The sequence below is a fragment of the Dendropsophus ebraccatus genome, chromosome 7 (assembly GCF_027789765.1).
Source record: "Dendropsophus ebraccatus isolate aDenEbr1 chromosome 7, aDenEbr1.pat, whole genome shotgun sequence".
NCBI classification, from domain to species: domain Eukaryota; kingdom Metazoa; phylum Chordata; class Amphibia; order Anura; family Hylidae; genus Dendropsophus; species Dendropsophus ebraccatus.
In genome coordinates, this window is record NC_091460.1 from 55,786,351 (window position 1) to 55,807,987 (window position 21,637).

The following is a 21,637-nucleotide window of genomic DNA, read 5'->3' on the forward strand; positions in this document are numbered from 1 at the left end:
CCTGTGCTTCCCAATAGTATATAGCCCCCTGTGCTCCCCAATAGTATATAGCTCCCCTGTGCTCCCCCATAGTGTATAGCCCCCTGTGCTCCCCCATAGTATATAGCTCCCCTGTGCTCCCCCATAGTATATAGCCCCCGTTCTCCCCCATAGTGTATAGCCCCCTGTGCTCCCCCATAGTATATAGCTCCCCTGTGCTCCCCCATAGTATATAGCCCCCTGTGCTCCCCCATAGTATATAGCCCCCTGTGCTCCCCCATAGTATATAGCCCCCTGTGCTCCCCCATAGTATATAGCCCCCTGTGCTCCCCCATAGTATATAGCCCCCTGTGCTCCCCCAAAGTATATAGCTCCCCTGTGCTCCCCCATAGTATATAGCTCCCCTGTGCTCCCCAATAGTATATAGCCCCCTGTGCTTCCCAATAGTATATAGCTCCCCTGTGCTCCCCAATAGTATATAGACCCCTGTGCTCCCCCATAGTGTATAGCCCCCTGTGCTCCCCCATAGTATATAGCTCCCCTGTGCTCCCCCATAGTATATAGCCCCCTGTGCTCCCCCATAGTATATAGCCCCCTGTGCTCCCCAATAGTATATAGCCCCCGTTCTCCCCCATAGTATATAGCCCCCTGTGCTCCCCAATAGTATATAGCCCCCGTTCTCCCCCATAGTATATAGCCCCCCTGTGCTCCCTGATAGTATATAGCTCCCCCATAGTATATAGCTCCCCTGTGCTCCCCCATAGTATATAGCCCCCCTGTGCTCCCCAATAGTATATAGCCCCCGTTCTCCCCCATAGTATATAGCCCCCCTGTGCTCCCCAATAGTATATAGCCCCCGTTCTCCCCCATAGTATATAGCCCCTGTGCCCCCCCCCATAGTATATAGCCCCCTGTGCCCCCCCATAGTATATAGCCCCCTGTGCCCCCCCATAGTATATAGCCCCCTGTGCCCCCCCATAGTATATAGCCCCCTGTGCCCCCCCATAGTATATAGCTCCCCCTCCCATATAACATTGAAAAAAAACAAACACTGTTACTCACCTAGGTCCCGTTCCTCTTCTCTTCCCTCCTGTGGCCGCACTTCCTGCGGTCACAAGAGGCTGCACTCCCCTTACCCTCGCGCCGACGCTCCAGTGACGTCGGGCGCTAGAGGGAGAGTGCGGCCTCTTGTGACCGCAGGAAGTGCGGCCACAAGAGTGAGTGACTGACAGGGAGGGAGCCAATGGCTCTCTCTCTGTCAGTGTCGCTGCTGCTGCAGCGCTTCAGCGCCGCAGCAGCAGCGGACGGGGGCAGCGGCGGACGGGGGGGCCCTGCAGGGGGCGCCATGGAGGGGTAAGTAGATTACCCATCCATGGCGCTCCCCCATGACAGGCTGGTGGCCGGAGCCCTGTGCGACCGCATTGGTCGCACATAGCAACGGCCTGCCTGCTCGGGGGGGCCCCTTTAACCAGTGGGCCCGGTGCACGTGCACCATGTGCCCTCTGGTTAAAGCGGCCCTGGCTGTATGTCCTGCATTAAATGGTGTTTTCTTTTCAGTCTGACACAGTGCTCTCTGCTTCCACCCCCTGTCCGAGACAGGAACTGTCTGGAGCAGTAAAGGTTTTCTATGGGTATTTGCTACTTCCCTGTTTTGGACAGAGGTGTCAGACTGGTAAGGCCACCACTTTCGACAGCAACTGAAAAGGGGGAAGACTTCAGACTCCAGAGTATCCCTTTAATGTCTTACTGAGGAAATTATTCTGAGCATTCAGCCTAAAGATATACAGAATATAGAACACGTGAATGTTGTATTATAGAATGTTATGAGTTAGGTAGTAATTCAACAAAAATTTTACCTAATAGGTGATTGATTGGCTCAGCTGTAAAGTTGTGGCCCTATTGTACTAGAGCCTTGTTTTATCTTCTAGTACTCTGCTGGGCCAGTCCAACCTTGCACAGGAGTGACAGACCACTTGCGTAGAGGTGAAGTATCATACAGCGCTCTTCATAGTAGGTATTATATATTCTTGTTAAGGTGCCCATCCCCATTTGCTGGTTCTGGTTGGATGGCCAGCCATCTTAGGCTAGGTTCACATCTCCATTAGACTCTACCTCAATGACAGATGTCAGAGGAAAGCAGCATCAGGTTGGATTTTAACATGCCCTGCCCTTTGTCCTGGTGGGAGATAAGCCCCATCCAGAGGTGTCTGACATCACTATCTAAACAGTGCATAGACAGCTTTACTTATTCTATAGAACAAAAGTATAGTCCATTGCTAAACTAAATATAAAGTGCATAAGTATGAATGATTATTTATATTTCCTGATTTATTTCATCATGCTATCATAGGTGAACTGGCCCTGTGTTCTGCTAGAAGCAGCAAGAAGTGTATAGTAAGTGCAGCTTCTTGTAGGGAGTCGTTGTGATAATATTATAGTAAGGAATAGCTATATGATATGTGAAATGTCTCATTACTGCAGATGGACTTTAAATAAAGTGTCTCATATTCTAATACACAGAAACTGAATCTGCTGAATATCTATGGGATGAATGGATATCCTGTGGGAAGAAGCCAAGCAGAGTATACAGAACAAGCTAATAACAGAACGTACCTTTAAGAAGAAAATGGCTTTCATTCACCAAGATTAGTGCCATAATGTGTAATGGGGTAGGTACATTAAACTTGCCCAGTCTTCCTTCATCGTCATCATCATCTTTTGAAGCACACTGTATTTGCACAGATTCACATCCTTTGCATACTTGTCAAGACTCTCCGCCACTCCATGCCTTTCAGTTAGAGTCATTTTAGCTGTAAACTACAATAGTAACCGTAGTCTTACCTTGCAACATGGTGACTTCTGTGACTGATGTTACAGCTAGTATACAACTGCCATCTAGCGGCAGAAGTCTTTAGTGTCGTCTTTGCTATTTCTGGAGACTATACATATAGTTTAGATACATAAGCATTAGACTGAAATACCAGTTCATTCTATTTGACATTTTAGAGATATTTGACATCCAGCTGTCAGGTTCAGGGGAAATTCTTACCATAAGAGGTGCACCACACCAGAGTGTTAATGGTGCCAGTCCATCACAGATTTACACTGAGCAGCCATAACATTAAAATCACTAATTTTATCAGGTCTCCATTGTACCTTGTATCCAGGGGCGTAACTAGAAATGGCTGGGCCCCATAGCAAACTTTTGATTGGGCCCCCCCGCCCCACCCCCTCTCGATCGACCACTATGCCATCAACACACTCAGCTCTACACAGGTTCTGTACACCATATAAATTACAGTACAGTTACATCAGGTGACTTACAGGAGACGTCTTCTCTGATCGGAGTTCTTCCCTTTTCATTTTCTTTTCCATTTGCCCTGTGCCGTTATGAGAACTTCTCCGGGCCACGAATCCACAGAATCTGCCAGACAGACATATTAGGCTCCACACTCTGGCACCATCCTCATCTCTACCAACTGCACATCTGTATTGGCCCCTTTACACCCACATTTAGTGGGTAGGCTGACTCTATGTGATCCCATTTTAGTATATGGCCCTCCTCTCTGTCACCCCTCCTTATAGATAGCTACCTTATGTTGCCCCCCCCCCCCGCTGTCCCCCTTATAGATGCCCCCCCATGTTGTCCCCTTATAGATGGTCCCCTATGTTGCCCCCCCCTATAGATGGCCCCCTCTTCCCCTATATTGTCCCCTTATAGATGGCCCCCTTTCCCCCTTTATTGTCCCCTTATAGATGTTCCCCTCTCCCCCAATGTTGTACGTTTATATCCCCCTCTCCCCCTATGTTGTCCCCCTCTCCCCCTATGTTCTCCCCTTATAGATGGCCTGCTCTCCCCCTATGGTCCCCCTTCCTTATAGATGTCCCCCTCCCCCCCCTTCCTTATAGATGGTCCCTCTCTCCCCCCCTCCCTTATAGATGCCCCCCTCTCCCCCCTTCCTTATAGATGCCCCCCTCTCCCCCCCTTCGTTAAAGATGTCCCCCTCCCCCCTTCCTTATAGATGCCCCCTTCTCTTCTAGATGCCCCCTTCTCTTCTCCCCCATTCCTTATAGATGCCCCCTTCTCTTCTCCGTCCCCTTCCTTATAGATGCCCCCTTCTCCCCCCCTTCTCCCCCCCCCCTTCCTTATAGATGCCCCCCTCTCCCCCCCCTTCCTTATAGATGTCCCCCTCCCCCCCTTCCTTATAGATGCCCCCTTCTCTTCTAGATGCCCCCTTCTCTTCTCCCCCCATTCCTTATAGATGCCCCCTTCTCCCCCCCCTTCCTTATAGATGCCCCCTTCTCCCCCCCCCCCCCGTCCGAGGAAAGCAAGTTTAAAAAAAGAAAAAAAACTCACCTAACAACACACTCCCCCGTCGAGCCTTTTTCATGTCACCCCGTCTGCTGCGCGGCTGCCGTCTGATGCCGCGTCCTAACCCCGGCAGCGCGAGTATCATAGAGTTCTGTGTGGGCCTGTGGCCGCGACTTCCGGCACACATCTCTGTGCCGGAAGTCGCAGCCGCAGCACAAGCCCACACAGAACTCTATGATACGCGCGCTGCCGGGGCTAGGACGCGGAATCAGATGGCAGCCGCGCATCAGACAGGGGGTGACAGGAGCGCTGTGGACCGGTCCCATGCTCCTCCTGGCCCAGTGACTCCTTTTCCCTATGGTTGGGGAAAGGAGTCTCCGGGTCGGGAGGAGCACGGGACCGGCCCCCGGCTACAGCACCCGGGAGGCATGCTCAGCCGCCGGGTGCTGCAGGATATGTAAGCTCCAGGGGCCCGCGTCAAGGGCCCCCTGATGCGGCGGGGCCCCGTAGCAGCCGCTACGGCTGCTACGGCGGTAGTTCCGCCAGTGCTTGTATCCATTAAAGCATCTGTTCAATCCAATTGGTATTCCCATCTGAGCATGTTATCCTCTACCTACAGAACTTGCTAATCTGTGGGGGGGGTCCTACTGCTGGAACAAACAATACACACAGTACTTATTCTCTGTGGAGCCAAAACACAGTTTTTTTAACCCTGAATTTGGCTTTGTTAGGAAGTCCCATAGGCACAGATTGGGGTGGTGGATGAGCATTGTGCATTAATGCTCCATTCATACAGGGGCAAAGGGCCTTCATTCTTGTAAGCCATGAGGGTCTCAGAGGATACCCCCAACAATCAGCATGTTATACCCTATCCTGTGGGTAAGGGAACACATGCTTAAATATGAATACCTCTGTAGTAATAATAATAATAGTACTATTAAAAATGTCACATTGCTCAGCAATCCACAAGTAGTAAATGTGTGCCAAACTGGAAATCTCAGCTTTAATTTCCTGGCCTCCTTCTCCGTCTCCAAGCCTGTGTCACTACATTAATATGTTCTTTGAACTCTCATACCCTTTCCCCCACATGTACCTTCTCATAGTCACACTCTCTTCTTCCCCTCTTGGATTCAGCAATTCCTAGTGTTACTACTTTCTTGTTTGACAGTTCAGACAAGACAAGACAGTTCAGGCAAGACCGTCGGAATTCCGCCGCGGAGATTTCCGCCGTGCTCATTGTGCTGCTGTAAGTGAATGAGAGGGTGCACGCTCGTCCGCTCCCTCTCCTCTCCGCTCAAAGAACTAACATGTTACTTTCTTGAGCGGAGAGCGGCGGCAGCGGACGAGCGCGCGCCCTCTCCATTCACTTACAGCAGCACACTGAGGATGGCGGGATTTCCGACAATCTTGCTCAGTGTGAACTGGCCCTTAAACAGCATTTTGTGGTTTCACAGTTGGCCAGATGCTGTCAGCAAGGGGCAAAGTACTCTTGTTCTCATTTTTTGTGGTATATTGGACCTCAGTTTAAGTGGATGGAGATAAGTTGTAATAGCGCATACAGCCTGTGAACAGGTGTGGCGATATTTTTGAGAGAAAGCAGCTATGTTTATTTAAATGGCTATTCTGTATATTTTACATTGCGCAGGTTCTACTATGCACATAGAAAAAGAGAACCCATACTCACCTACCTTGCTCCATAAGAGATCACCCTGTTGCTGATCTGCTCCTTCTTACTTTCTAGACAGTGACTGACTGAGACGAGACAAGCAGTGACTGACTGAGACGAGACAAGCAGTGACTGACTGAGACGAGGCTAAGCAGCCGTCACATCTGACACGATTCCGTCTCAGAGTGGTTAGCATAAAACAGTAAGACATCACAGAGAGATCCCAGGAGTAGTGAGGTAGGTGAGTATGGATTCTTTTATATGTTCATAGCAGGCCCAGCACAGTATAAAATAATCCAGAAAAACTCTTTAATGCTTGATAACCCCTTATAATAGAGAGTAGACTTTTCCAGACTAGTTTTCTTGTTCGGTCGCGGTTTGAACACTGTGACAAAGTTTTTTCAAATGACAGATACACTTTAAGTAATACAGGTAGTTTAGCAATGATCGATCAAACATTTTGACATGTCTCTTTGACAAGTTTTGTGAAATGATAATAACCCTTTAAGGGCTGGGCAGTAGCTAAACATGCCTTAATTATTGTATTCCACCTATTTATGAACATGTCACAGAGATAAAAAAAAAATAAAGCATGCAAATTAGCTATTAGCTTCAGACGGTAAATCACTGTCTCTCTAGTGCCACCTATAGGTAGTTACCTTGTAAGTCAAGATGTCCAGTCTGTTGAAGATCCTGGGCCCTTGATGCAAGTTTAAAGCAGAAACCCTCAACTTAAAGGCACTTACAATACTGCTGCCCTCTTACGTGGCAGTGGGGTTTTATTTGGTGACACAGATGTAGAGTCCCGGTATGGGTGGTCCACTAAGTTTTTTTCCAACTGGTTAAAGTACCACAAAAGGGATAAAGGTGCTTATTTGTATTTCCCCACTAGGTGTCATTCTCTGTTGTATAACTATGTCTCCCTAACTGAGCACAGCTAAAGGAGGAAAAAGGGTTAACTTATGTGTTGTAGTTCTGTCCAATCACAGGTGCAGATGCTTCCTGCACTTTCCTATTACATTTCTTCTCTCTCCTATCTCCACATAGCCCCAACAATAGTAGATAGCCTTAGTTTCCCCTATAAAAGTCTGGTTAGTTCCTGGCAGGAGGTATTTTGTCTTTTGTCAGCGTATAGGCAGAAAGAACAAGACAAAATAGAGAGTTCCTGCTGCAGTGAAGCCAGGCCTGGCCTAGGCGAGGTCCCTTGTCAGAGACAAGAGACTTAAACAGATGTCTTTTCTGCAAGTAGGCTTGAACTGGCCCACAGGGGAGCAGAGGAATCGACCTGTAGGCCCTACCCTTTGGTGGGCCCCAAAACAGGAGGTGGGCCTCCCTTTCTAGCAGCTCCAGGATGACATATAATCCCCCAACACTGCTGCACATGCCTTTCACCTATTAGTGCTATACAAATAAATAAATAAATATTATTATTATTATTATTATTATTATTACTTACTTCCTCTATCTTGTAACCTTGGTTTCATCTTATTATATAGAGGCAGGGAGTGACTGGGCTAACAAGCAGCAGCATGTAGTGTCCAGACTTAGCGCAGCCCCTCTCCTCTCCCCTGGAACCCTCTGCCACCTGCTCTGCTCTTCTCAGGCTGCCTCCATCTGCTCTATGTACTGCTGCTGGCAGTCAGGACACAGGAGGAGAGGAGGTAGAGGGACTGCAGCCTGTACAGTGTGGCCCTGGGGCTGAAAATCTGACAGCATGTGAGCTGTACCTGGTGCTTTCCTGTAGCAGAGGTAAATATGTGTGTGTCCACATGAAGTATGAATATTGTGTGAGTCTGTGTGTATGGAGCATTTGTCTATGTATTATCTATGTGTATATGTAATGTGCATTTGTTTAGATGTGTAGATGTTTGTATTCTTCGTGTGTGTGTGTGTGTACTATGGATATAGGTAATGTTCATTTCTTTATATCTGTGTATGTATTATGCATATTTGTATGTAATATGTATGTACATACTATGTGCACTCACTTGTTACTCCTCTTCCCACATCTAAACCTGCTGTGGGCTCAGTTTCCAGGTGTCAATTAAGCAGGAAGGCAGGAGAGAGGAGACATTCTAGCTTGTAGCTATTCAGGAGCTTGGAGAAGCCTCTTTGACTCTTTGTACCAGAGAATATTAACATTATCTATGCTACAGAAGCACAGACAAATATATTTAAGGTACCATGTGTCTTCTTGACCTAAGCATCAGTGTCAGCAGTTGGGAACATGAATTATAGATTCCCTTTAAAGTCGAAGTTTTGTGAAACTAAAAAATGACGGGCAGACAGACTTTTCCTCCTACTGTTTCCTCCAGTTCAGGTGCGGTTTGCAATTAAGCTCCATTTACTTCAATGGAACTGAGTTTCAAAACCCCACCCAAACTGGAGACAACAGTAGGGGGAAAGTGGCCATGTTTTTGTAGCACTGGATAACCCCTTTAAAGCTGGGTTCACACTACGTATATTTCAGTCAGTATTGTGGTCCTCATTTTGCAACCAAAACCAGGAGTGGATTGAATACACAGAAAGGCTCTGTTCACACAATGTTGAAATTGAGTGGATGGCCGCCATTTAATGGCAAATATTTGATGGTATTTTAAAACAACGGCTGTTATATTGAAATAATGGCCGTTATTTACTGTTATATGACGGCCATCCACTCAATTTCAACATTGTATGAACAGATCCTTTCTGTGTTTTCAATGCACTCCTGGTTTTGGTTGCAATATGAGGACTGACTGACTGACTGAAATATACTTAGTGTGAACCCAGCCTAAGCCTACCCTATAGGCAGGAGTGGAGCTGCTTCTGGGAGACGGCTGTGTTCACACAATGCGTATATCTGTTACGTTTTTACCATGCATTTTGATTGGTGAAATTATTGAGAGACTTGGGAGTTCAGTAACCACATCGCATCATAAATATCCAGGTAGGGACACCCTCTTTATCTATTCAATTCAACAGCTTTATTAATAATACTCTTTGGCATCCCTATCAACATACAATTACATCAGATTGTCAGCAGTCTCCGTCATGTTAGCAAATCGGCTTTATATAACTGTATACCTGTGGATTCTAAACCAGTGACCAGAAATGCTGGAAATTGTAGTGTATAGAAATGTCTGTGAACCACAAGTGTTCCCCCAAAAAGTTGGGAGGTATGGAGGAAGGGCTGACTGCAAAGCATTATGGGAAAGCTTGAGGTCTTGTGTTTTCAGTCATCATCATCACCATAAGCTTTACAGCAATGTAGCAGCTTTATCATTCTGCCGGAGACAAGCACAGTCTGATTCGCCTATAGCAACCAATCACAGCTCATCTTTCATATCTTAACAATCTCTTATAAAATTAAAGCTAAGCTTTTATTGGTTGCTATGGGCAAGTTAGATGGTCTGAGTTGTGCATGGCAACCAATTACAGTTCAGATTTTATTTTACCAGAGTAATTTGAGAAATGAAAGCTGAGCTGTGATTGGTTGCTATGGGCCACATCAAACCATATTATTTAGTGTTCTTAGTGTGGCCTACCCATAGGCTGTTTGCTTGGTCACAAGTGTGTTTAGTGACCTCTGCAGTAAAGTGCATCGCCAGTCATTAATGGGTTAATGCTTCAGATGTGTTTACCTGCAGTAACCATGGCAACCGTGCACTGTGATGACAAGCGCTTATGTCATAAAGGAGGTTCCATAAAGCAATGCACTGCGCCCTGATCAGTGCCATCTTGGATGCGCCAGAGGACCTTGAGCTTGACTACTTTACTGCCCCCTACCCTTGATGTAATTTGGAGGTTCTAGCAGGGAAAAGGGGTGGTCTGCTTTAGACTACCCCTTCATCAAGTCTCCACCTTCTTGAGAAGTGGACCTGGATCTATGAGGGAGAAGAGATACATCCGCCTAGCCATCAATAAGGTTACAGATATTGCAGCCAGATTTCTCTCACATTCAGATTATTATATTTATAGTATGGTATTACCCTCTGAACCCAGGGGAGGGGCAACTCTCAGCCATGGCTCCCTCAAGGTTTCCCCCACAGGGGTTTTTTCCTTGCCTGAGTGCTGGAGGGTGACTCTTTGAGAGTCGGGGGTCTGCCATTTTCAGTGTCATGTGATTTAAATAAAATTGGCACCATGTGACACCTGATTACAATGTGTTGTGTCTTTATTTTGTGTTCTTTGGTTTAAAACTTATTATTCTTGGGAGTTGGGTGTTTATTACATATTGCAGAGTCATAAAGCTGGACATCTGCCTGCTACACAGATCTATCACCTGCACAATGAGCACAAGTAGGATTTAAAGTATGTATCGTGTATGTTTACTATGTATGCATATAGGTGATGTGTATTTCTTTATATCTGTGTTTGATGTGTGTGTGTATTGTGCATATTTGTATGTGATATGTATCTACATGTTTTGTTCAGTAATTTGTAACTCCCCGTCCCATACCTAAACCTGCTGGGGACTCCGTGTCCAAGTGTCAATTAAAGGGGTTATCCAGTGCTACAAAACATGGCCACTTTCTTCCAGAGACAGCCCCACTCTTGTCTCCAGCTTGGGCGGGGTTTTGCTGCTCAGTTCCATTGAAGTGAATGGAGCTTAATTGCAAACTGCACCTGAACTGGAGACAAGAGTCGTGCTGTCTCTGAAAGAAAGTGGCCATGTTTTTGTAGCGCTGGATAACCCCTTTAAGCAAGGAGAAGCCTCTAAAAGTGTCAGCAGTTTGGAACATGAATTACAGCTGACAGATTCTCTAAAGGAGAAGTCTTGTGAAACTAACAAATGACAGGCAGGTGACAATAATAAAGAAAGTACAGTATACTTACCAGTCCCTGAGCCCCGTACCGCTGCTCTCGGGTCTCTCTCACAGGTGCCAGAATTCATTTTTGCTTGGGTTCGGTGTATGTCTCAACCCTGGCTCCTCCAACTGCAATGTCACGGAGCAGCTGATGGACTGCCTGCTCAGCCAGTCAGTGACTGCACCGTTGTCCCATCCCAGTAGCTGATTGGCAGAATGGATGATGTTTCAGCTGGAGACGGCGTCTGTCAGATATCCTTAAAGGACAAGTGCCATGAAAAACTTTTTCCCAGTAATTGAAGCACATTACAAAGTTATATAACTGTGAAATATGCTTCAATCACCTATCTGCCTCCCTTCCCTGTCTTTTGCCCCCTCCACCCCCCACCAGGAAGTGTCCTGACTCACACAGACCTGATTACTGTCGACACCGTCATCAAGCTCTTCTCTCAGCTCCTTCTCCTGTTACACTAGCCTCCCCCTTCCCTGCCTTGTCAGGTCAAGCCATCACTTGTCACAGGTCTCTTGCTTATCTTCCCTCCGACTGACTCCGGCAGATAGGCAGCCCCCCCCCACCTCCCCCACCTCATACTCTCTCCTGCTGCCGTGGACCCAGTGAGTGAATGACTTATGTCCCTAGAGAAGATAAGCTGAGCAAGCAGAGTCATCTGACAAGGAGGGGGAGGCTGGTGTAACAGGAGCTAGAGAAGCCCTCCTGCTGATGACTCATCCTCACAAGAAGGAGCTGCCTGGTGACGGTGACGACAGTAATCAGGTCTGTGTGAGTCAGGACACTTCCTGGTGGGGGGTGGAGGGGGAAAAGACAGGGAAGGGAGGCAGATAGGTGATTAAAGCACATTACAGAGTTATATAATTTTGTAATGTGCTTCAATTACTGGGAAAAAGTTTTTCATGGCACTTGTCCTTTAAGGAAGCGCTACGAAGGCATGGGGACAGGTAAGTATACTTTTGTTATTATGTTTCCGCAACCCCCCTGCCTGCCTGAGATTTTTTTGTTTCATGACACTTCTACTTTAAAAAATATTAAAAGGGTTATCCAGTGCTACAAAAACATGGCCACTTTTCCCCCTCTCTTGTATCCAGATTGGGTGCGGTTTCAAACTCAGTTCCATTTAAGTAAATGGAGCTTAATTGCAAACCACACCTGAACTGGAGACAAGAGAGGAGGAAAAGTGGCCATGTTTTTGTAGCGCTGGATAACCCCTTTAAGTGACGCACTCAGGCCCGCTTCTGCCATGAGGCGGAATGAGCCTTCCGCCTCAGGTGGCAGATTTTGCGGTCCGGCAGGGGGCGGCATTATGTCCCCCCTGCTGTCATTTTTGTTAAGTATCACTTAACAAAAACGACAGCGGCCGCTCACCTGTCCCGTCGCCCGCGCTCTCCACATCCCGTCAGGTCCCGCAATGTCACCCTGCAGCTGTCACGGATCTCCAGGCTGTGGTGAGTGCCCGGGGTCGGTGGGGGACGCGCTGGGGTGATCGGACCGCCCCGCGCGACCGCCCCGCGCGACCCGATCACCCCACTCACCACAGCCTGGAGGTCCGTGACATTGCGGGACCTGACGGGATGTGGAGACAGCAGAGAGCGCGGGCCGGCTGCGGCGTGGGACAGGTGAGTGGATGGCTGCGGCGACGGGGGGGAGGAGGGGAGTGCCGGCCATCACTCGGGGCGGCCGCCTGAGGTTTGCCTCAGGCGGCAGAAACCCCAGAATCGGCCCTGGACGCACTATGCTGTTTGCATAGAGTGACTAACAAGTTACCAGCAGGGAGCTAGCATTTCTTGTCACATACACAGCTCTGTGCAAAGTGGCTATAGTAATGTGAAAGGTTTTACGCTAGCTATATCTGGTATATGTAGGGTGGGTCCCTAGAATTAAATTCCCTGGTGGGCCCAAGGTACCCCAGAATGACACTGTATGCAAGCAACCTTTTCAAGTATGCAGCGCTAAACCCGAGACTGTGTAGGTAAGAAGGCGGTCAGATAGAAATTAAACGTATGAGTATTTTTCACACTCTTCTTCTACACTACTACAACATCCCAGCAGAGTACACTTCTATCTGGACAAGGCCCCCTACACCTACTTTAAGCTACCTAAACTAGTTGAAGTTGTTACTGTTATTCTTGAATTGTATTGTACTGCAAATAAAGAGATCACCTTGTTTAAAGGGGTTATCCAGCGCTACAAAAACATGGTCACTTTTCCCCCTACTGTTGTCTCCAGTTCAGGTGCGGTTTGCAGTGGTTTTTTGTAGCGTTAGGGCCAGTTCACACGGAGTAAAACTTGCGGAAGTCCACAGCAGAGAATCCCGCCAGCCTCTGTGTCATACTGGCAGTCTGTGGGAGGCTTGCGCGCCTACTCTCTCTACGGGGAGGAATGGACATGTCAATTCTTCAAGTATGACACGAAGGCTGGCGGGATTCTCCGCCGCAGAATTCCGCCAGTTTTAATCTGTGTGAACTCAGCCTTACACTTGGGCTATCCCTTTTTCAAGTGCAGTGCCTGTGTGTCCATGGGTGGGTACTAACACCACTCCTGGCCACCGTGACAAGTGCCCAAGTGTAACCAAGCCCACCTTGCTGCGTAACAAAACACAGTGCCCCGGCACAGAGACATGGCAGGAGAAGGATGAGTGCATGGTGCATATCTGAATGTTGACTCTCAACCTCTTTTTCTTTTAACGCAATGTATCCTGTTTCAGTCTTGAATCCAGAAAGTTGAACTGAAGTCAAATGAAATGTGATCAGATAAGCAGCGATTAAATCAAATGAAGAGCACACCTAGAATACCTAGAACACCTAGATCACCTAGATGAAACTTCTAGTGATGGTAAAAAATACAGAGAAAAAAAACAGATCAGCTTCATAAACAGCACTTTGTGATATCATAAAAGTCACTTCTGCATATTTATATGAATGTTGGAGAAGGGCCTGTAAAAATACCACAGCAGGAACCATAAAGAGAAGCCATAAACATGTCAGGAACGTTTGTTATCACTGGTCATTAGACAATGCAAAACATCCAGATATAATCAGTGAGCGAGGGAAAGTCTATGCAAATGATCAGGTCTCGCAGTCTCCTCTTTTTTTCAATTATGCATTTACTATTATATTAAATAATACAGAGTATTTATTAAGTCAGCTGTGGGTCACATGATTAAGAATCAGAGGTATACACGGGATCACTCACTTATTATTCCTAGGAACTACAAACTTTGTCCTGAGTGTGGGAGGCAAATATTTTCCTATGGCTAATGCAGGGGGTCAAACTCAAATACACAGTGGGCCAAAATAAAAAAAATTTGACAAAGTTGCAGATTGCATTACTGTCAGAGTGGTGTACACCATTCCTGGAACTGTCAGAGTGGCATGCAGCATTCCTGGCACTGTCAGAGTGGCATGCAGCATTCCTGGAACTGTCAGAGTGGCATGCAGCATTCCTGGCACTGTCAGAGTGACATGCACCATTCCTGGAACTGTCAGAGTGGCATGCACCATTCCTGGAACTGTCAGAGTGGCATGCAGCATTCCTGGAACTGTCAGAGTGGCATGCAGCATTCCTGGAACTGTCAGAGTGGCATGCAGCATTCCTGGAACTGTCAGAGTGGCATGCAGCATTCCTGGCACTGTCAGAGTGGCATGCAGCATTCCTGGAACTGTCAGAGTGGCATGCAGCATTCCTGGAACTGTCAGAATGGCATGCAGCATTCCTGGCACTGTCAGAGTGGCATGCACCATTCCTGGCACTGTCAGAGTGGCATGCAGCATTCCTGGCACTGTCAGAGTGGCATGCAGCATTCCTGGCACTGTCAGAGTGGCATGCAGCATTCCTGGCACTGTCAGAGTGGCATGCAGCATTCCTGGCACTGTCAGAGGGGCATGCACCATTCCTGGCACTGTCAGAGCGGCGTGTGTCTCCCAGCAGTGTGCACTATGATAAATGATATCACAAATTGCAGTGACTTGTAAAGTATGACCAGATTTATGCTAAAAACAACAATTTGAGGGACTCATGATACGTACTTGCTGGGTCTCAGTCCTGACTGTTCCGCATATGTAAATGTGGTGAGCTACTGATTGGTTTTGTTGTGAGCTCGGCCAGTGTTATTTGTCGTGATGCCAGTGCTAGCCCAGCACACAGGTGTGATGTTGGTACCTGCTTTTTGTATATGGCCGGCTTGTTTTCCCTGAAATGGTCGGTAACCTCCCGGGTTTGTTGTGGGTCCCTTGGGCTCTTGTCACAGAAACCTGGAGTGTTAACTGACCCAACCAGATTGTTGGTACCGCCACCCACAGAAGGGTGGGGAAAATAACCCAAGGTGTGCGGTGGTGTGTTTATAGGTGCAAATGCGAGCAGAAATAGACAGAGTCCTGTGCATTTGATATAATAATAGAACAACTTTATTGTAAAGCTTTTGCAGGTTAACAGTACACGTTTCACAGACAATAATAATACATTTTAAATCACCCTTAAGTGCTTGACTTAGTGCTTGAGGTAGGTCCTTGAGAAGAGCAGAAATAGTAGTAGTGCTTTGTAGAAGGTAGAAAGAAGAGGAGAGAAGTTTGCCAAAAGAGCCCTTAGCCCAGTGTAACCTTGCAATCTGCCAGAACCTTGGTAAATATCTTTGTAGTAAGTGAAGTGATACTTGTATTCGCGTTTAGACTATGTCTGAACGCCTTCTGCCCCCTGGTATCGTAGAACCCGTCCCAGGTGGGTAGCACGAGCCCCAGCCGTGGTTATCTGGGTGTAGCGAGGTGTCAGAGATGTCCTAGTTACCTGTACTGCACAGTAGGATGCGTAGACCTTTTTTAGGGTAGCTTTGTTATACTGAAATCAGCTACTATTGTATCAGGAGTCTGTCCTGCACTTTGTAGACGTGTTCCTGGCATGGGCTAGTATGTTCCTTGATGGCTTCTCTCGCTTATTTTGTTTAGCACTGCATAGTGTAAGTAGTAGTTGCTTGAGAAAAACTCTTGGGGGGATACTAAGTGTGAACAGATGCAGCTAGAGACCAAGGGGGAGATTTATCAAACATGTAAAGTGAAACTGGCTCAGTTGCCCCTAGCAACCAATCAGATTCCACCATTCATCTTCCAAAGAGTCTGTAAGGAATAAAAAGTGGAATCTGATTGGTTGCTAGGGGCAACTGGGCCAGTTTCACTTTAAACCATGTTTGATAAATCTCCCCTTTGGTCTCTAGCTGCATCTGTTCACACTTAGGGAGGCATTTATTAAGTCCGGCGTTTTTTACGCCGGACGTAAAAATGCCCCCGCAGCTCCGGCGCTACGGAGATTTATGTAGAGGCGGACTGCCTCTACATAAATCCCGTGCGCGCCGTTGCGCACCGCCGAAAACCTACGCCAGCTGAGGACTGGAGTAGGTTTTCGGCGTACATTTTGGCGGAACGGATGATAAATCGCGCGGACTCTGAGTCCGCGCCCTCCGTTCCGCCCACTCTCCGCCCCTTTTCCGCCCCCTTTCCGCCCCCTGGCGTACTCGGCGGAAAGTGCCGATTTGCGAATATTTTATTCGCAAATCCGCCATTTTTGCTTAAAAAAAGACGCAAATCGGCACTTTCCGCCGAAAATCAGCCATTCGCCGGATGATACATGTGGCCCTTAGTGTCTGGTCTAAAACTGACCTGACTCACTTCCTCCCACACGGAGCCAACTTCTCATACAGGGGGTGAGTGTAGAGCAAGCAAGGATAGGATAGGTAGACAAGAAAGATCACCTCCTAGTGGTCAGCATACAACACATAAACATATGTGCACATAAACAATTAAACCATTACTTTCTTCAGCTGTGCAATAGTAATACATATACATACATAAGAAACACTGACACCTAATGGGGAAACTTAAAAATACCTCATTCATCACTTAACCTGAGAACTTTTGGACAGGTGCATAAGAGAAGAGAAAAACCAGTGGTGAAACACCATAGGACAATATGCCTTTGTCAGGGGACAGCTGTAATTCATCTGAATTTATTTCATTTTACCCTATGTCATGTATGATGATACAGGGTTATATTTATTTTCTGTGTACAATCTGAATGGGTGTTTCAGGTGGAGGTTTGTCTACCTGTCTAGATTGATCCATACTTATATGGCATATGTACAAGGAGGAAGAGAATAAATCCACAAAAAAAATCTTATACATATAAATAAATTGTACCATATATATATATAGATTAGTTAATCTTGTGTGTGGTTTACTGGTTATATTAACTACAAGTTTTGGGGAAAAGGGAAGTAAAATGCCTATTACAGACATAGGAGACATACAGGTGTCTCTGGAAGTTATTCAAAAATATCTGTCACTCTTCAAAATATGTGACCATTCTAGATAGATCAGTCAGGCAGGTTTAGTGAGTACAGAGATGCAGTCAATGTTAAATACTTGTTAGTTCTTTCATCAAACTACTACTTTGGCACTGTTTATAATAAAAACCCATTCATGGCTCACAAGTTATTTCCACAGTGTCATTATTAATAGTAACCAGTAGAGGTCACTGGTTCCCACAATCAGGCTGTGCAGGCTGGTCAGCTGGGTCGGGAGCCCATCCTTATTGTACAGCTCAGCTTTTCTTGCTAGGATATGTCTTGGTTGGCACCCTTTATTAGGGTCCATATATATATTTCTGGAGTGATGGCTAGATGTCCTAATGTCCAAACACATGAAGTCCTGGCATAACCAAGCATTGATATATTCAGAATGAAGAGGGGGTAAGCCATTGCCAGAATCCTTAGTGTGTTTGGCTGAAATATGTCTAATGGGCAGAAGGGACCTTATACTCACCTCTCCTGTTACTTCCAATCCCATGCCTCCACCCCACCCTGGACCGCCAAGTGGGCGTGTATAGTGATATCACCATATGCTGTACAGTGTACAAGAGTTATTGGCTGCAGTGGCCTGGGCACAGTCAATGAAATACAGGTGTACAGTTGTGCCATATGTTTTCCACTTATTATTGGGTAAACTTTATCAAATTGATTGCCATTACATCCTATTAATGTCTTGTTTTTAGTTGCAGACATTGAATACAAAGCTAGGAATTGATTTAAAAGGAGTTGAAAGTTTGAGCCTTTCCTTTAAATGTGTTCTCCATTTACATTTCACTCCTGACTTTGTATTCAATAACTGCAACTTAAATACTAAACGTGTGTGAACACATCCTCATGGGCTGGCCATATTTAAAGAGGTGTTTTTTTTTAATAACCTATCCCCTATCCACAGGAGATAAGTAAAAAATTGTGACCTCTGTACCACCTAATGATCTCCAGAGGGTAGTTGACCCCCTGCGATCTCTTACTTGTCCCCTTTCTTGTGGGTAGGGGACAAGTTCATTTGAAGTGAAAAACCCCTTTTGAGGAATTGTGGACAAAATTCTCGTTATTTGGACTTTCATATGTTAATGGTGACCAAGATTGTAAACCAGCAGGTATGTGTAGCACTGACGTAGAGAAGTATTGCCATGGTGAGTGTGCCGCCATTTATAGCCATAAACCACTTGTTGCATATTCTCAGAACTCTGTTATCAGTAGTTCAGCTTTCTAGATGCAGATATATACGTCTAGTACAGTCACTTGGGATACAAGAAATACAAACACGTGATCTCTACCTGACTAATCATGGCTATTCCAGGGATGATTATGGGTGTGACATAGTAATAGGGTTAAATATTTATGCATTCAATCACTTTGTGTTTGGCATTTGTAATAAAATCAGCCATTAGGATGTGTAATAAATGTTGCTGTTGGAATGCACTGTACACTCCTAGAACAATTACCTACGTCAGCATTAGAAACATAACCTAAGTAGAAGGCTGCCGTACTTGAATAAATGTAGAGCATGGATTTTGATGATTATAATGCTAGAAAAGGCCCATAGTGCACATAATTGAGTCACAAGTAAGTCTCAAAAAATAATAAGCAATGCAGCCTTATAAAAAGCAGTTCAGACTGCAGACTCTATACCCAATATTTGAAAAATAAAAAGAGGAAATTTTTCATGACTTTCATGCTGTCTGAACCATGAGTCATTGGGATGGCCCGAGTGGCTTCTGCCTGCCGTGTCAGCCTTTATTAATAGATCTGTTGTCCCTATACCTGAACAGGGAGAGGTCCAATCAAGACATCTGATGTCTGTGAAAGTAATGAGTAGCGATAAGCAAACTTTTCAAAACTTTGCTGAAAAATTTGGTTGGGTTTGTCTGAACCGAACCTTAAATGGACCAACATAAAAAAGCTAAAATGTTGCAGCTACAACAGTGAGACTATAATGCACGTTTTTACTGCAAAAACGTAAGTTTTAATGTTCCATTTATTTCAATGGGAGAAGTATCAAAAATGCAAGTTTTAAAGCCACGTTAAAAGTATCAAGTCACTTCTTAGGGGCCTTTGTGCTTGCTTCAGGCATTAAAAAAAGCACTTGTTACACCAAAATGAAAATATAAAACGCACGTATTGCAGCAGTGGGTTTTACTGTGAAAAAAAGTGTAAAAAAAGGGTGAAAATAGTCAATCCTGTCAGCAGCAGGAATCTAAGGGACCCCAGAGAGGACAAAACACAAAGTAGATGACGGCAACAGACTGTGTAGTCTTAGCCGTGGTTTCAGTGACCTCACAGCGCCAAAGAAGGGCAGGTGTAAAATTTATTTAGACTTTACTTTCCCGTAAAAAGTTTGGCTACATTAGCCACAGTGTAAAGGCGCTATTCCAAAGAACGATTGTCGGCCGATATCGGCCATTACGGACAATAATCGTCCAGTGGAATAGAAGGCAATGATTGTCGCATCGTTTGTCTTTCAAACATGTTGAAAAACAAACGACTCATACAGAAACAATCTGCTGCCGTTGCTCCATTGAATAGAATCGGCGGCGGCAGACCGCTGCTGTATGCTATGGGCTGCCCGGACAATTTAGCGATCACCCGGGCGTTTTTTTCTCCCATAGACTTTATTGGGATTGTTCTGGTTGCCTCAAAAACGCCATTGCTGTGCTTACCCCCCGTATTGCTGGAATCAAAAGTTTAATTCAATCAACACCAAATCTAATACAGTATACATCCCATGGAGCTCACATTGACTCAAAGAGAGCAAGTTTGTTACAGATGCCAGTTGCCACATAAAATTTTACTAAAGGACTAAAGATGTAACCTCACCCGTGATTCACAGGCTTAGGCTATGTTCACACAACCTATGTTTTCTTAAAAGTATGGCCGTTGTTTTGAGTACAGAAGGAAACTCTTTTGCCTAATAAAACCTATTACAGAGTTTCATAAAATCACTTGTACTATTTCTGCAAAAATAAATTAAATGACAGCTGTACACAATAAGGGAGATTTGTCAAATATGGTGTAAAGTGAAACTGACTCAGTCGCCCCTAGCAACCAATCAGATTCCACTTTTCATTTCTCACAGACTGTTTGGAAAATGAAAGGTGGAATCTGATTGGTTGCTAGGGGCAACTGAGCCAGTTTCACTTTACACCATGTTTGATAAATCTCCCCCAATGTGTACTGATACACATAGTGACAGGACAGCAACCATTTCACCACTACACAGCTTACACAACTATTTTCCACACACTTTCTTCTATCTGTCCCATGACACCCAATGAACCTTCTGTCTACCTACCTCTCCCTGCCTCTCTCTTTCTCTCTCTACCTACCATGTACTTGTGTGTGTTCAGTTCACAGTACAGGAGCTGACTGGCGGGCTGCCGGCACACTCCTGTATACTCTATATAGTGAAGGAGGAAGTGTGACATCACAGTGGGGTGGCTTGCAGCCAATTGGCCCGCAGGCCAGATTATACAAAATTCAGTTCGGTCGTGAATCAAACTTTTTGAAAAATTCTTAACAAATCTTGGTTCGAAAAGTTCAGTTCGCTCATCTCTAGTAATTACAGGTTCGGTAGAGAGGTTGGCATGTTGATATCAAAGTGGTTCCCCAGAAAACCCCCCTTTAACGTAACCGACCTTGTGAAATGAATGCTCCAATAATTCATGGTCCTCAGGTGTTAACACTGGTATTTGCTGCACCCAGTGATTACACAATAGGAAACACTGATGTGATAAGCAGTATAATGGTATTCTGAACTGCGAAGATATAAAAGTTCCTGATCGTAATCTTTATTGTAGGAAAAATGCTTGTAGGATATGTTGTACCTACATGATGCTACCTATGGTTATTAAGTTGTGCAATGTAAATCAAGAAGATTATTTTTAATAGTCCTTTGCAGTCCAGTATTCTTATCAGTCTACCATAAAAATCAGATCAAGTAAGGTCAGTGTTGGACTGACCCACGAGAGAAGTGTAGAATCTTTGACCCTCATGTATGAGGGTGTAAATTTCAAAGGGACATACACTATAGGGCCTAACTACAGGGGGACATACAGTATGGGGCCTTATTACAGTAAAAAACATACGGTATGGGGTCCTAACTACAAGGGGGACATACAATATGGCGGCCTAACTATGGGGGGGGCATACAGTATTGAGGCCTAACTACAGGGAGGGGCATAAAGTATGGGGGCCTAACTATCAGGGGGACATACATATGGGGGCCTAACTACAATGGGATTTTCAGTATGGGGGCTACCTGCAGGGGATATATAGTATGGGGACCTAACTACCAGAGGGACATACAATGTGGGGGTTAACTACAGGGGGACATAAAGTATGAGGGCTTAATTTGCATATTGAATAACTTAAAGATTAAAATTAAAATAAAGATTTCCTTTAAAGGGAACTGAGGATGAAAATAAGAAAATTTTCATCCTTAGGCTGGGTTCACACTATGTTTTTGCAATCTGTTTTTTTTTTATCTGTTTTTGCAAAAAAAAGATGAAAAACGGATGGAAAA